General features: G+C 38.7%; 1 protein-coding gene and 1 non-coding gene across 12 annotated transcripts in view; one reads left to right on the top strand and one right to left on the bottom strand.

Moving 5' to 3' along the window:
• Positions 1-13,406, bottom strand: part of ARHGAP12 (Rho GTPase activating protein 12) — a 146,889-nt gene that overhangs the window by 58,717 nt on the left and 74,766 nt on the right. The gene's annotated exons all lie outside the window — the stretch shown is intronic.
• TRNAG-CCC lies at positions 4,291-4,363 on the top strand. The gene has a single exon. It is a non-coding gene; the product is annotated as a tRNA-Gly (tRNA).

Below are 13,406 nucleotides of genomic sequence, written 5' to 3' on the forward strand. Positions count from 1 at the left end.
TACAAAACGTCTTACACAGAAGTCAGCACTTACTCAGAAAACTATGAAAAAATTTTATATCCTAAGCTCTAATATTAAATCAAGAATATAAGTAAAAGATAAAGGAGAGATAGTAGTACTTCAGCCAAGAATTTACCACATACTACTCCTTCCCAGTTATAATTTCGCAGTGTGTGTGTGTGCGTGTGTGTGCTCAGTCGCTCAGTTGTGCCTGGCTCTTTTTGACCTTATGGATTGTAGCTTGCAAGGTTCCTCTGTCCATGGGATTTTTCAGGCAAGACTGGGTTGCTATTTCCTTTTTCCAACTAATGTTCCCAACTCAGGGATCCAACCTGTGTCTCTTATATCTCCTGCATTGGCAGGTGGATTCTTTACCACTGAGCCACCTGGGTGGGAAGCCTGTTTCTCAGTAGCGCTAAACAAATCTTTATTCTCTTCTTAGTTTATTTATATGTGAAATTCCTAAGAGCAGAAAAAACAACTAGCTGTAACTCTGATTTACATTTAATTTCATTTACATTAACTTACAATTAATTTACATTTTAATTTCAACTTTCAGTTTTACATTTATTTGTAAATGTCTCACTAGATGTCAGTCAAGAGCAGAATACTCTTCACACACTTTGCATAAGGACCTTGTAAACTGCACTAAGAGTTATAGCTGCTGAAAGAATAAGCACATATCTAAGAACACATTTTTATGTTGGGTACTTGTGTATATTAGCTTTCCTTTTACAACAGTTTCTCAGCCTTGGCATCACTAACATTTGGGGACAGATCCTTTTTTATAGGGGGCTATCCTGTGCAGGACATTATGTCCACTAGCACCTCCGGCCTCCACCTACTCAGTGACAGCGGTTTCCTCCCACTGTGACCATTCAAGAGTCTCCAGATGCGGCCAAATGTTCTGTGGGGACATCACTGCCCCTGGTTGAGAACCACTGCTTTGCCATATTAATCTGAGAACCACTCAGATGTCCCATTACTTCTACAATATACCAGAGTTTTATGAATATCTGAAAACACTGAATTTTTTAAAGGGGGGAAATGTGAATGTATACACCGAATCAATTTTATTGAAATTAAAGCTCTTTAACTTCTAAAATATCATTTACTTATAAATTAATTATAATGACTCTAAATCACAGAATAAGCTTTAAAAAAAAGAAAATAGTAAAAATAACCCAAGACATGAATACATTTATAAAATGGTTACCTTTAGTCTTTTTACACATGGTAATTATGCAAATACTCTATTGAGTGATACTAATGAGACCATTTTCCTATAAAGGTCAGCTTTGAATTTAGACTATCACCAAACAGCCATCTTTCTATGAATAAAATCTATCCATGAAGACAGATTTCCATGTATTTCATTTCCAGACTAATTCCATATCCTGTTGAATTAGCCAGGGTAACAATGCTTCTCTGACTAAAACAAACTCTGTTAATATAACAAACAATTCTACATAGTAAATCATTTCCTAGGAACTTATCTAGAAAATTCAACAAGAGTTAAAGAAGCTCTTTGCCCCTGGTACTTTACTAAACTTGGGGAAATAAAGATGCCAAGAAATAGCCGTTTTCTAAATGATTTTACAACACATGCTACTATAACTTTGAGAAATAACTAATTAACTAACTTCTGTTTAGACAATTCAGTTTTTCCAATCTAAAAAAAGTGAAATGCTTTAACAAGTTTATAATGCTAGCATAATTCTGAAACAAAAGCAGAGAACTAAGTGAAATAAAAGTATAAACCAATCTTATTTACAAATGGAAATGAAAATATACTCAATAAATCATTAGCATTCAAATCTAGCACTGCAGTAAATAAATCAGGAAAAAGCAGAGACGCTGAGGATCTGTCTTCAGAAAATCTATTACTGTAATTCTTTACATTAATATAATGACTTGATCACCACCAATGCCAACCAAGTTACTGATAAAATTCAACATGGATTAAGGATAAAACTCTTAGCAAGTGAACAGGTGATGCCTCCTTAAAATGACTACAAATTATTCAAAATAAACATCATACTCAGCAAGGTACTGCTAAGAAAGTAGCATTTTCATTAAAGTCCAGAATAATTCCAGGATGCCAAATATCATTGTTTTTATTCAACAAATGTACTAAGATAGGAAATGTACTAAGATGCAAAAAAAAAAAAAAGTGAACTCCTAAGTACTCGAAGGAAAACAACCCTGATATTTGTCACTGATGTAACCAATATTTGAAAACCTAAGCCTATGAAAAGTACTAAGAAGCTGACTAAGTTGGCCAGTAAGATGATCATTTGGTCAGTTCCCAACAGATGAACAATGACAAATTAGAAAATACAACAGAATTTTTAAAATTTCATCTACACTAAGAGAAGTGTTAAAACACTTACAAGTAAGCTTTTAAAAAAAAAAAAAGAGGAATACTTATAAAACTTTCCTCAGGTACCCAAAATTATATTAATACTTACATGTTACTCCTCCAAAAATTAATCTATAAATTCTACAGATTCAATGCAATGTTTGGCATGCATTATAGTTAGTTCACAGTCTTACAGGCAGTAGCCCTGAGGGAAATTTACTGAATGAACAAGCGAACAAACAAGTGAACAAAAGAATGCAAACACATATACCCCAGTAAAAGCAGAATTGAAAAACTCGGAGCTGGTTACATGTGATAAAGATAGGTGACCAGGAAAACATCCACATTTCTATCTGGGAACAAGGATGGACAATCATGTCGTCATTTAAGACAGGAACTATCTAAAAGTGGACTGACAGTCAAGCATTCCGCAGTGCAAAGGTTACAAATATTGAGTTTTAAAATGTCTTGTCTTCTAGGACCTCTAATATAGTAAAAGAAAGTGAAACAAAGATCCTTTAAATGCATAATAGACATACTGTTAGAGCTACATGTGGGAGAGTGTGGGAGCAAAAAATGAAGAGGCCTGGAAACAAGGAAATAAGCCTCAAAAATGAACACGGAAGTATTAGCCAAGTCAAAGCTGTGGATACAGGAAGCTGCAAGAACAAACATTTAAAAAAAAGCACGGTGTGGTCGGGAGGATGCCACCTGAGAGGGCAGGTGATAGGAGCAACACGAGAAAGATATAAAGAGAAGCGAACGTCTAATAAGGAGATTTGTGTGTTGTGTTCAAAGGCAGATGTCGCCCAGCAGCATTTAAGGAATTACTGGACAAGTTAAGCCAGGAAGCACATTCTGATTTAAAATTTAGAAATACTGCAGATTTTAGATGAACACAACTAGAGGCAGCAATCAGTTAGGAGGTCAGTAACAGACTGAAGATGAGAACTGCAACTAGACAAGGAGAGCAGGAATGGAGAAGTAGGGCTAGGTGCAAGAAGAGATTAGAAAGTCAAATTAACGTGCAGAGTGTATGTCTGTCTGTGGGAAGCTTGTTTTTTGGTGTGTGTTTAACCATGGGTTAAATAACACTGAGATGAAGAATAGGACACAGAAAGACAGAGGAGTTCCACTTACATTGCAGTAGGTCAGTACTCCTTTTAAAAGTCTGGGTGGAAATGCTCGGACTATCAGGTAGACAGATTGAGAGCTCAGTACAGAAATCAGTGCTAAAAATATAAAAGTCATCAGCGAACAGATGGGGCCCCAAACTTGAGAATACACAGAAGGAAAGAAGGGGTAACACAGACCCCTAGAGAATATTAAGCAGTTGCTTTATGAATTAAAATGAAAACAGGTATCAAGTTAGCATGGGGTCTGGCAAAGGTGACTTTTGGTGGTAATATTACCATTACTGATGCAATTAATAAGGTACCAAGCAAAGTAGGAGGATCCAGTAAAGGAAACAGAAAGTCAGAAGTAGGCAGCCTCACAGGAAAAGATGGTATTTAAAAAGAAAAGGAACTAGCTTCCCTCTGAAGACTTCAATACAAGGGCCAGGAAGCAAACACTAGATTCAGGAGTTAAGAAGCCATTAAAAGACACCAGCTTCCAGCCAGGAGGATCCAAAATCATGTTCCTGCCATGAACAACTAGAAAAGTAAATAAAATACAGGAAACGAGTATTTTCAGGCCTTATACCACAAAACAAGCAGCTCAGAACTACGATCCCTAAGAAGGATCGAGAAGAAACGAAGGACAAGCACCAACCGCCCCCCAGAACTTCCGCTTGGAGGCAGTTTCCAGAACTCAAGGGGAAACCAAGAGTCTAGGAATCTTAGCAACACAACAGAGATACAGGCTAGCAAATTACCACTTAAGGTAATAAACGAAATAATACAAGAAATGAAAACATAAATTGGGGTTCCCTGGTAGTTCAGTGGCTAAGACTCTGCACTCCCAATGCAGGGGGCCTGGGTTCAAACCCTGGTCAGGGAACTAGGTGCCACATGCCACAACTGAAGAGTTCACATGCCACAACTAAAAGACCCCACATGTCAAAATTAAGACCTGGCACAGCCAAATAAATAATAATTAAACTAAAATAAATATTTTTTTAAAAAAAGAAAGAAAATACATAAATATCAAACACTGAGGAGAAAGGAAAAGGAGAAAAGAATAGACCCTAATTTTTTTAAATCAGAGAATCTTCAAAACTGATAAACCAAGAAACAGAGACAAGAGTTATGTCTGAAATCAAGAAATGTAACAGCAATCTAAGTAGATCATACAATTAGAAGAGGTTTATTGACAATGGACAAATGGTAAAACTTCAATATTTCACACTCTAATTTACCACTAAATGTTTGGACAGATGTTCATTTGAAATGTTGTTCATTTGCTGTTACAAATAGTTTCAGCAGAAATAAGAACTTTGTTTTTCTAACAAACTAACTCCAAACTTAGATCTGAAAAAGGAAATGGCAACCCACTCCAGTACTCTTGCCTGCAAATCCCACTGACAGAGGAGCCTGGTGGGCTACAGCCCACAGGGTCTCAAAGAGTTGGACACGACTGAACGATTGAGTACAAACTTATGATCAACTTAAACCTTCAATTTCCAAAATGTATAGAAAGAGAACAGAAGAGGGCTCAGTGTTTTTAATATTCCGATCATGGCAAAAAGACACTGTCCCTGTTTATTACCAACTGTTTAAACGACAGAAAAATTCAAGGGAACTACCACTCATTGATCAAGAACAAGTTTCCTCAAGAACTCTTGAAAATTTAAATTCTTGGTAGAAAAAATACTTAGAATGAAGTACCAAATTTATGCTTACATGTACACAAAACATGTACTGACTACAACAAGGGATGGTTCCATAATTACATACCATTTTTTCCTGGTGAACCAAAACTATGGGTTTTTAAATGAACATAATGCTGGTGAAGATGAATGTTAACTCCAGTTTATTGCTGGTGATTTTAGCCAGCTGAACCCTTTTGGAAAACATTTTGACAGTATGTTTCAAAAGCTTTTAAAAATATTTTCAGGAAAAAGGGGAGACAAAAAAATCTATACATAGAAAAAAATTTCCTGCAAAGATGTTTATTCCAATGTTATTTATCAGAAATAAATGAGACACAATCTAAATGTCCAACAACAGAAGAATAGTTAAGTAAATAATGATCTAATATATGAGGCAATACCGTAAAAGCAATGAAATGTTAATGGTTTCTGAACATGACAAAAAAATTTTTATGAGGTTAATCAGAAAAGCAAAATAGAAACGTGCATTTCACTTCCAACTTAAAATTTTAAAGTATAAAGAAAAAAAAGTTCATAAACATTATGGGTCTCTGACAAGGCTTTCACTCAGATCTAATGGAGAGATCGAAAGTTTTACAGACAAGCAAAAGGGAAGAGTTCAGTACCAAATCAGCTTTACAAAAAATGTTAAAGGGACTTCTCTTAAGCAAAAAAGGTTACAACTAGAAACATGAAAATTATGAAAGGTAAAGACAAATATACAGGAAAGGAAGTAAATCAACTTCATAGGAAAGTTAAAAGACAAAAGTAGTAAAATCATCTATATTCACAGTAAGTGATACAAAACAGGAAAAGGTGTAAAATATGATGTCAAAAACAGTAAATGTGGGAGAGTCGGGAGTAAAAATGCAGGGTTCGTAAAATGTGTTTAGAGATCAGCAACTTAAAATAATCATCTACAGACAGACAAATATAAACTTCACGGTAACCACAAAACCAAAAATCTACAAAAGTACACATAGAAAAGAGAAAAGAATTCAAACACAGCAATAAAGAAGCCAGAAAGTCACAAGGAAAGAAAAGATAGAAATACTAAGTCAGTATGTTGTGTAACAGGACCTAATGAATTGCTGTAGGTCAATTATACTTCAAACAAACAAACTCACTGAAAGAGATCAGATTTGTGGCTGCCAGAGGCAGAGGAAATTGGATGAAGGTGGTCAAAAGCTGTAAGATAAAGAAGTACTAGGAACGCAATGTACAACATGATAAATATAATTAACAGTGCTGCATGTTATATAAAAGTTAAGAGAGTAAATTCTAAGTTCTCATCACAAAAAAACAATTTTTTTCTATTTGTTTAATTTTGTATCTGTATGAGAAGATGGATGTTCACTAAACTTACTGTGATAATCACCTCATGATGTATGTAAACCAAATCATTATAATATATACCCTTAAACATATACAGTACCATATGTCAACAATATCTCAATAAAATCAGAGGAAAAAATTCAAAAGTTACAATTTTAAAAAATCAGTTTTCTTGGGAATTCCCTGGTAGTCCAGGGGTTAAGACTCCATGCTTCCAATGCAGGGGCACGAATTCTATCTCTAGTCAGGGAACTAAGATCCCACATGCCGTGCAGCAGGGCCAAAAAAAAAGTTATAGTGAGTTTATACACAGACTCATCACATCAGCTCCAAACACATGGTAGTGACAGGAAAAAGAAAAAACTAAGAAGGGAGGGAAAGGAAAAAAGTGTTGGGGGTGGGGGGGGGAAATCTCTATTTTTAAGTACCCTTTGTGCTTTTTATGTGTACTATTGTTCAGAAGATACTCAATCTTTCTAAATGGACTTATGGCAAACCAGTTCCCTGGTCCAATATGCTTGAACTATGAAAAAAGTGAAAGTGTTAGTCGCTCAACTGTGTCCAACTCTCTGGGACCCCAAGGACTGTAGGTAGCCCACCTGAATCCTCTGTCCATGGAATTCTCTGGGTAAGAATACTGAAGTGGGTTGCCATTCCGTTCTCCAGGGGATCTTCCCAACCCAGGGATCAAACTTGGGTCTCCTGCATTGCAGGCAAATTCTTTACTGTCTGGGCCAGCAAAATATATATATGGAGAAGGCAATGGCACCCCACTCCAGTACTCTTGCCTGGAAAATCCCATGGACGGAGGGCCTGGTGGGCTGTAGTCCATGGGGTCACTGAGAGTCAGACATGACTGAGCGACTTCACTTTCACTTTTCACTTCCATGCATTGGAGAAGGAAATGGCAACCCACTCCAGTGTTCTTGCCTGGAGAATCCCAGGGACAGGGGAGCCTCGTGGGCTGCCGTCTATGGGGTCGCACAGAGTCAGACATGACTGAAGCAACTTAGCAGCATATATACATATATATATACACATATATATATATATATAAAAGTTAAAAGACAATTCTTAAAGTCTATACCACCAATCACTTCTTACTCAGCATATAATTCAAAGGAAATAAGAAGTACTTCCAATACATGAATGAAAAATCAGTTTTCAAATATATAACTTATTATACGATTAAAGTGAACAAACATCAACTGTTCATGGATTGCCACCAACAAAAATAAGTGGATTTTCCATACAAAAAAAAAAAAAAACAACTTCAAAAAGAGAACAAAGAAACAAAGTTAATTTTATGGGTCATACCTGTCATTAATTAACAACTGAACTGGGACCAGTATCTCTGCACATGACCCAATTTGGTATTTAAAAAAAGATCTGGCCTGTTCCACTTTTATCCATACACAGATGAAAACAGTCTTCCCACTATCCACAGAAAGGAAAAGTTGGGGAACCACATACAAAGAAGGTAACTTTAAACTTCAATTGTGCCTGAATCCTTACTTTAATAGCAAAAATACTGAAGAGTTGTCCTCTTTGACATTAGCTCAATAACTGCTTGTAAAATAAATTTTAGAGAACAGAATACATATTAGCTATACCTCTTGTTTCTTAACTAGTAAGAGCTATGCTACTCTGTACTAATACTTCAGTATTAAGTATTATATCTACCTTACCATAAATGCTGAATTATATTACTGAATAATCAGTATAAGTCCCTGCAACCTATAATCATACCTTTATATTTAGATTTATGGGAGGAAAAATACATTTATCAAAGCATCAGACTCCAAAATAGAATTTTAATTACTTTTTAAATTCTATTTAATTCATGTGGAAAATGACATTTACTGCCTTTGGTAATTTACCTGTTTAAACTCTGCTTTACCATAATTGCTAATTATAATAACATTAGAGCCAGTTAGCAGAATGAGGACAAAAAGAAAAAAAAATTGTCAACAAGCCAATGTTCAGTTAAAATAGAAGTGAAATTTTAGTGTCACAACTGAAAACTTCGTATCAATTTTAAACTGAAAAACCTGACTTTTCAATAGACAATCTTCTCACTTAAAAGTCAAATTTGGCAAAACTAATACAATTATGTAAAGTTTAAAAATAAAATAAAATTAAAAAAAAAAAGTCAAATTTGGGGAGGGGAGGAATATATTATCCTTTAATAATTTTTTAACACAAAAACTTGCAAGTTGAAGACACGAAAGCATGTCAGCATTGAGATCTCAGGCTCTTAACAGTATACTGATATTTTCTGTGACTCACTTATTTAACTATCACTTAAAAATGAATAATGAGCCAGATGGCTCAGCAGGTAAAGAATCTATCTGGCAATGCAGGAGACACAGGAGATGCAGATTCAATCTCTGGGTCAGGAAGATCCCCTGGAGAAGGAAATGGCAACCCACTCCATCTTCTCCCTTGGGAAATTCCATGGACTAGGGAGCCTGGCGGGTCACAGTCCATGGGGTCGCAGGGAGTCAGCACGACTTAGCGACTAAACAGCAACAACGTGAGCCAGGCAGGAGGCGAACATGATGCAGCCTTTCAGGGTCAGCAGCTGAGTGAAGAGGAGAGATAGGCAGCCAAGGCCTCCAGTGGCAGGAGGTAAGCACAGCACTGAACAGAGAGAAGAGGGTAAGACATGGTCAGGAAAAGGCTCCCACCAGATGTTAACTGCATCCTTAAGGAAAGCAGAAGAAGCTGGGGACTCCATGAAGTGCAGAGGGACCTTCCAAGAACACACGGTCTTCTGTTTTTAAACTGACATAACCCAAGGAAACGAAATGCAGTCTTCAATAACTGGTAGCTAAGTGAGTTCAGTGCTGTGGAAAGCTTTTGCAGATGCTATTTTCATGGTAGATAATTTATTTTTGTTACTGGTTCTCCAGCTATTGCTACTCAAGGCCGCTCAACTTCTCTAGGACTTGCTGCCTGACACTCATCTACTGAAGTGTCACCTGGCTTCTGCCCTCCCCCATTCTGATCACTGTGCCAACACCCTGAAACCCCTTTCACATATCACAGGTCTGTCATCTCCGCCTCCTCCCTGACAGGCATAAACAAGGCAGGTCCCGAGCAGGAAAGCGGGGAGGCCTACGGACACTGGTTTCTGGGAACCACACAAACACACTGATGGAGTCACTCCTGTGCCACCAAACCTGCAGGAACCGTGGCCAACAAAAATCACTGTGACTCACAACTCTGGACCTACCGGGGGGTGGACAGGATCTGACAAATACCACAGTGAAGAGCCTGGGGTCCCGAGGACCACACATACACAGTGGCGAGGGGGTGTGTGCACAGCTGGGGGTTGTATCATATGTAAGGGATTTGCCAAAAAGGAACATATGACAAACCCCCCCTTGGAGATGAAGCCCGCCCCTCTCCAGCATCAGCTCCTGTTGCCCTCACGTGTGTCCTCCCTGGGCCTTACTGGTCAGCAGCTTGTTGCGGAGCTCACAACACTGCATTGTCATCCCAGGGGTATGTGTGCCCTTCTCTCTGGAGCTGGATCACCTTCCAGGCACAAATGTCTGCCCGGTTTCTCTCTTCCTCTTCAGCGCCGAGCACAGCTCCCGCATGTGGCAAGCCCTCAGGATGCTCCTGAAGGGAACTCCTTTTGACGGAACTAAAGAAGATGTCGTGAAACCCATGCATTGAAGTTCATTTCCGACTCCTGCGTTTACAGTCTCCCTGGGACATCTTAACTGACAGCACTGCTTCAGTAAAACCAAACTCTCTCTTAAACACCCACCTCCTTCCCCTGGACGGCAGACGTGGTGTCTAAGACCAGCACGGCTCCTCCACAGACGCCCACACTCATCACCTCCTCGGCCGCAACCTCTGCCCATAATACACTGTCCTCCTATCTTCACAGGACTTCCCTGGTGGCTCAGACGATCACGACACAATCAGGAGCTCCTCACAGGGAGATCTCAGAGTCACCCCGTCTCTTTTCTCTACCTCCATGAGCTTCCACCAACTCTTTCCCCTACTCTAACTTGAATTCCTTCCCCTCTTATCCTGAGACAACCGCCTCAGTCTGGGTTCTCTCCATCATTTGGCTGAATGAGTACAAGTCCCATGTCTTCATCTTTTCCAAATGGTCCTCCAGTCCCACGAGTCCTTCTCCGAAAACAAATCTGATCTTATTACTTACGTACTTCAAAAACATCAAAAAGGAGCTTCCCTGGTGGCTCAGGAGTAAAGAATCCACCTGTCGACGCAGGGGACATGGCTTCAATCCCTGATTCAGGAAGATCCCACATGCCAATGAGCAACTAACCTGTGCACCACCACTACTGAGCCTGTGCTCTAGAGCCTGGGAGCTGCAACTACAGAGCCCACCCGCCACAACTACGGAAGCCTGCACACCCTAGAGCCCATGCTCTGCGACAAAAAGCCACTGCTAACAGAAGCCTGTGCACCACACCTAGAGAGTAGCCCCTGCTTGCCACAACTTGAGAAAAGCTCATGCAGCAACGAAGACCCAGCCCAGCAATAAATAAATTTATATATATATATATAATTAACAAACATTTCAATGATTGAAGAAGTTCAAATTTCACAGCAGAGAATTTAAGGCTCCTAAAAATTTTTAAACATTATCCCTCTATGATAAACTGTCCGCAATGCAGGAACCACATACAAACCATAAAGAGCTGGTTCAAAGGGCACTTTCTCTTTGAGATGCTCCTCTATTCATCAGGGGCAGAATTTGCAGATTTCCTGTGCATCTAGAGCAGCACTAACGCAAATACCGTGTAAGCCAGATGATTGAAAATTTTCCAATGGCCACATTAAAAAGGTAAAAATAAAGAGGTGAACTGAATTCTAATAACATATGTTTAAACCAGTATGTAAAATATTAGTATTCTACTGTATCATCAATGTCAAAATTGAACTCTTTTTTTTTTATTAAGTCTTCAAAACCAGAGTGTATTTTACAGCACTTTTCAGTTCAGATGTTAAAACTTTCATCAAAAATACTGCGTATGTATTTGGATTTCATAAAATTTAAAGTTGAAAAGTAGATTCACAGATTCAAATTTTTCTAAACCATCTTAAACACTTTTCCAATACATGAATCAAGTATCAGTTTTAAAATTTTAACTTGGAGTAACTAAAATAAGCTCAGTTCCTCAGTCTTACTGGCCACATTCAAAGTGTTAAACAACCATACTTGGCCAGTGGCTGCCGGGCTGCAGCACTTCATACTCAAATGTACTAACTGTCCCCAGCACATCACATAGTTATCAGTTGTCATTCTGCCTCTCGGTAAACTGTAAGCCCCTGAAGAGTTCAGAGCAAGACCACGTCTTAATTATCACAGGTTTTCAAAGTCTAGAACTTTAGATTCCTTTAGTTCTGACTCAACAGTCTAATGATTTCTGCTTTCCCAGTCCACAGAATGTTTAAGGTAGAAAGGTAAAGGAGATAGCCACTAGGAACTAATATTTATTGATGAAACCTCATTACTAATCTGTGTTGAAAGTATTCAGCCAGAGATGCTTGCCCTTGGTGGGTTAAGCAAACAAAATTCCTCAGAAGGACATTCTGCTGAAATAACGAGACTTAGTTACTATTTTATGCTGATGAAGCCATGGTGCAACCGCCTAGTCTGCTGCCATTCACATTACAAATCTCCCTCCCTGGGGACATGAATGGTAACTCTACACTCAGCACCCAGGGGATGACCAAAGAATACTCTGTTGCTGAAATTTCCAGAGGGTAAAAGTTTAGGGTACAATTACAAAGGGGGAAAAATGCTCTGTTCAATTATTGAAAGTATGCACCACACGTACAAATGTAATCTGAGAAGCTGAGGTTTCCAGCAAGAACAAAAAATATAATAATTTAAAAAGGATACAAAATTAATCGATAGTAATATGCGACACATTTAAAGAGTTGACATACTATCTTTTCTCTCATATTCTGAAAAATGATTTTTTCTTTTAATTTAATTGATGAAAAATTGCTTTACAATGTCCCTCTTGAGCCTCCCTCCCCTCCCCATCCTAGCCCTCTAGATCCTCAACAGAACGCCAGGCTGGGCTCCCTGTGTTGCATAGCAACGTCTTACCAGCTAGCATTTTACACAGGTCTATGCTACTTTCGGAGAAGGCAATGGCAACCCACTCCAGTACTCATGCCTGGAAAATCCCACGGGTGGAGGAGCCTGGTGGGCTGCAATACATGGGGTTTCGAAGAATCGGACACGACTGAGTGACTTCACTTTCACTTTTCACTTTCATGCATTGGAGAAGGAAATGGCAACCCACTCCAGTGTTCTTGCCTGGAGAATCCCAGGGATGGGAGAGCCTGGTGGGCTGCTGTCTATGGGGTCGCACAGAGTTGGACACGACTGAAGTGACTTAGCATGCTACTTTCTCCATTCATCCCACTCTCTCCTCCTGTGTCCACAAGTCTGTTCTCTGTATGTGTCTCCATTCCTTCCCTGCAAATAGGTTCATCGGTACCATTTTTCTAGATTCCATATATATGCCTTAATATATGATAATTGTTTTTCTCTTCCTGATTTACTTCACTCTGTGTCCCAGGTTCTAGGTTCATTCACCTCACTAGAACTGACTCAAATTCATTCTTTTTTATGGCTGAGTAATATTCCACTGTATACATGTACCACATTTTCTCTAACCACTCATCTATTGATGGACATCTAGGTTGCTTTCATGTCCTGGCTACTGTGAACAGTGCTGCAATGAACACTGGGGTACATGTGTCTTTTTCAGTTAGTCTTCTCAGGGTATGTGTCCAGTAGTGGGATTACCAGGTTGTATGGTAGTTTCATTCCTACTTTTTAAAAGAATCACCATACTGTTCTTCATAGTGGCTGTTAGCAATTTACAT

Source organism: Bubalus bubalis, chromosome 14 (genome assembly GCF_019923935.1).
Source record: "Bubalus bubalis isolate 160015118507 breed Murrah chromosome 14, NDDB_SH_1, whole genome shotgun sequence".
NCBI lineage: Eukaryota > Metazoa > Chordata > Mammalia > Artiodactyla > Bovidae > Bubalus > Bubalus bubalis.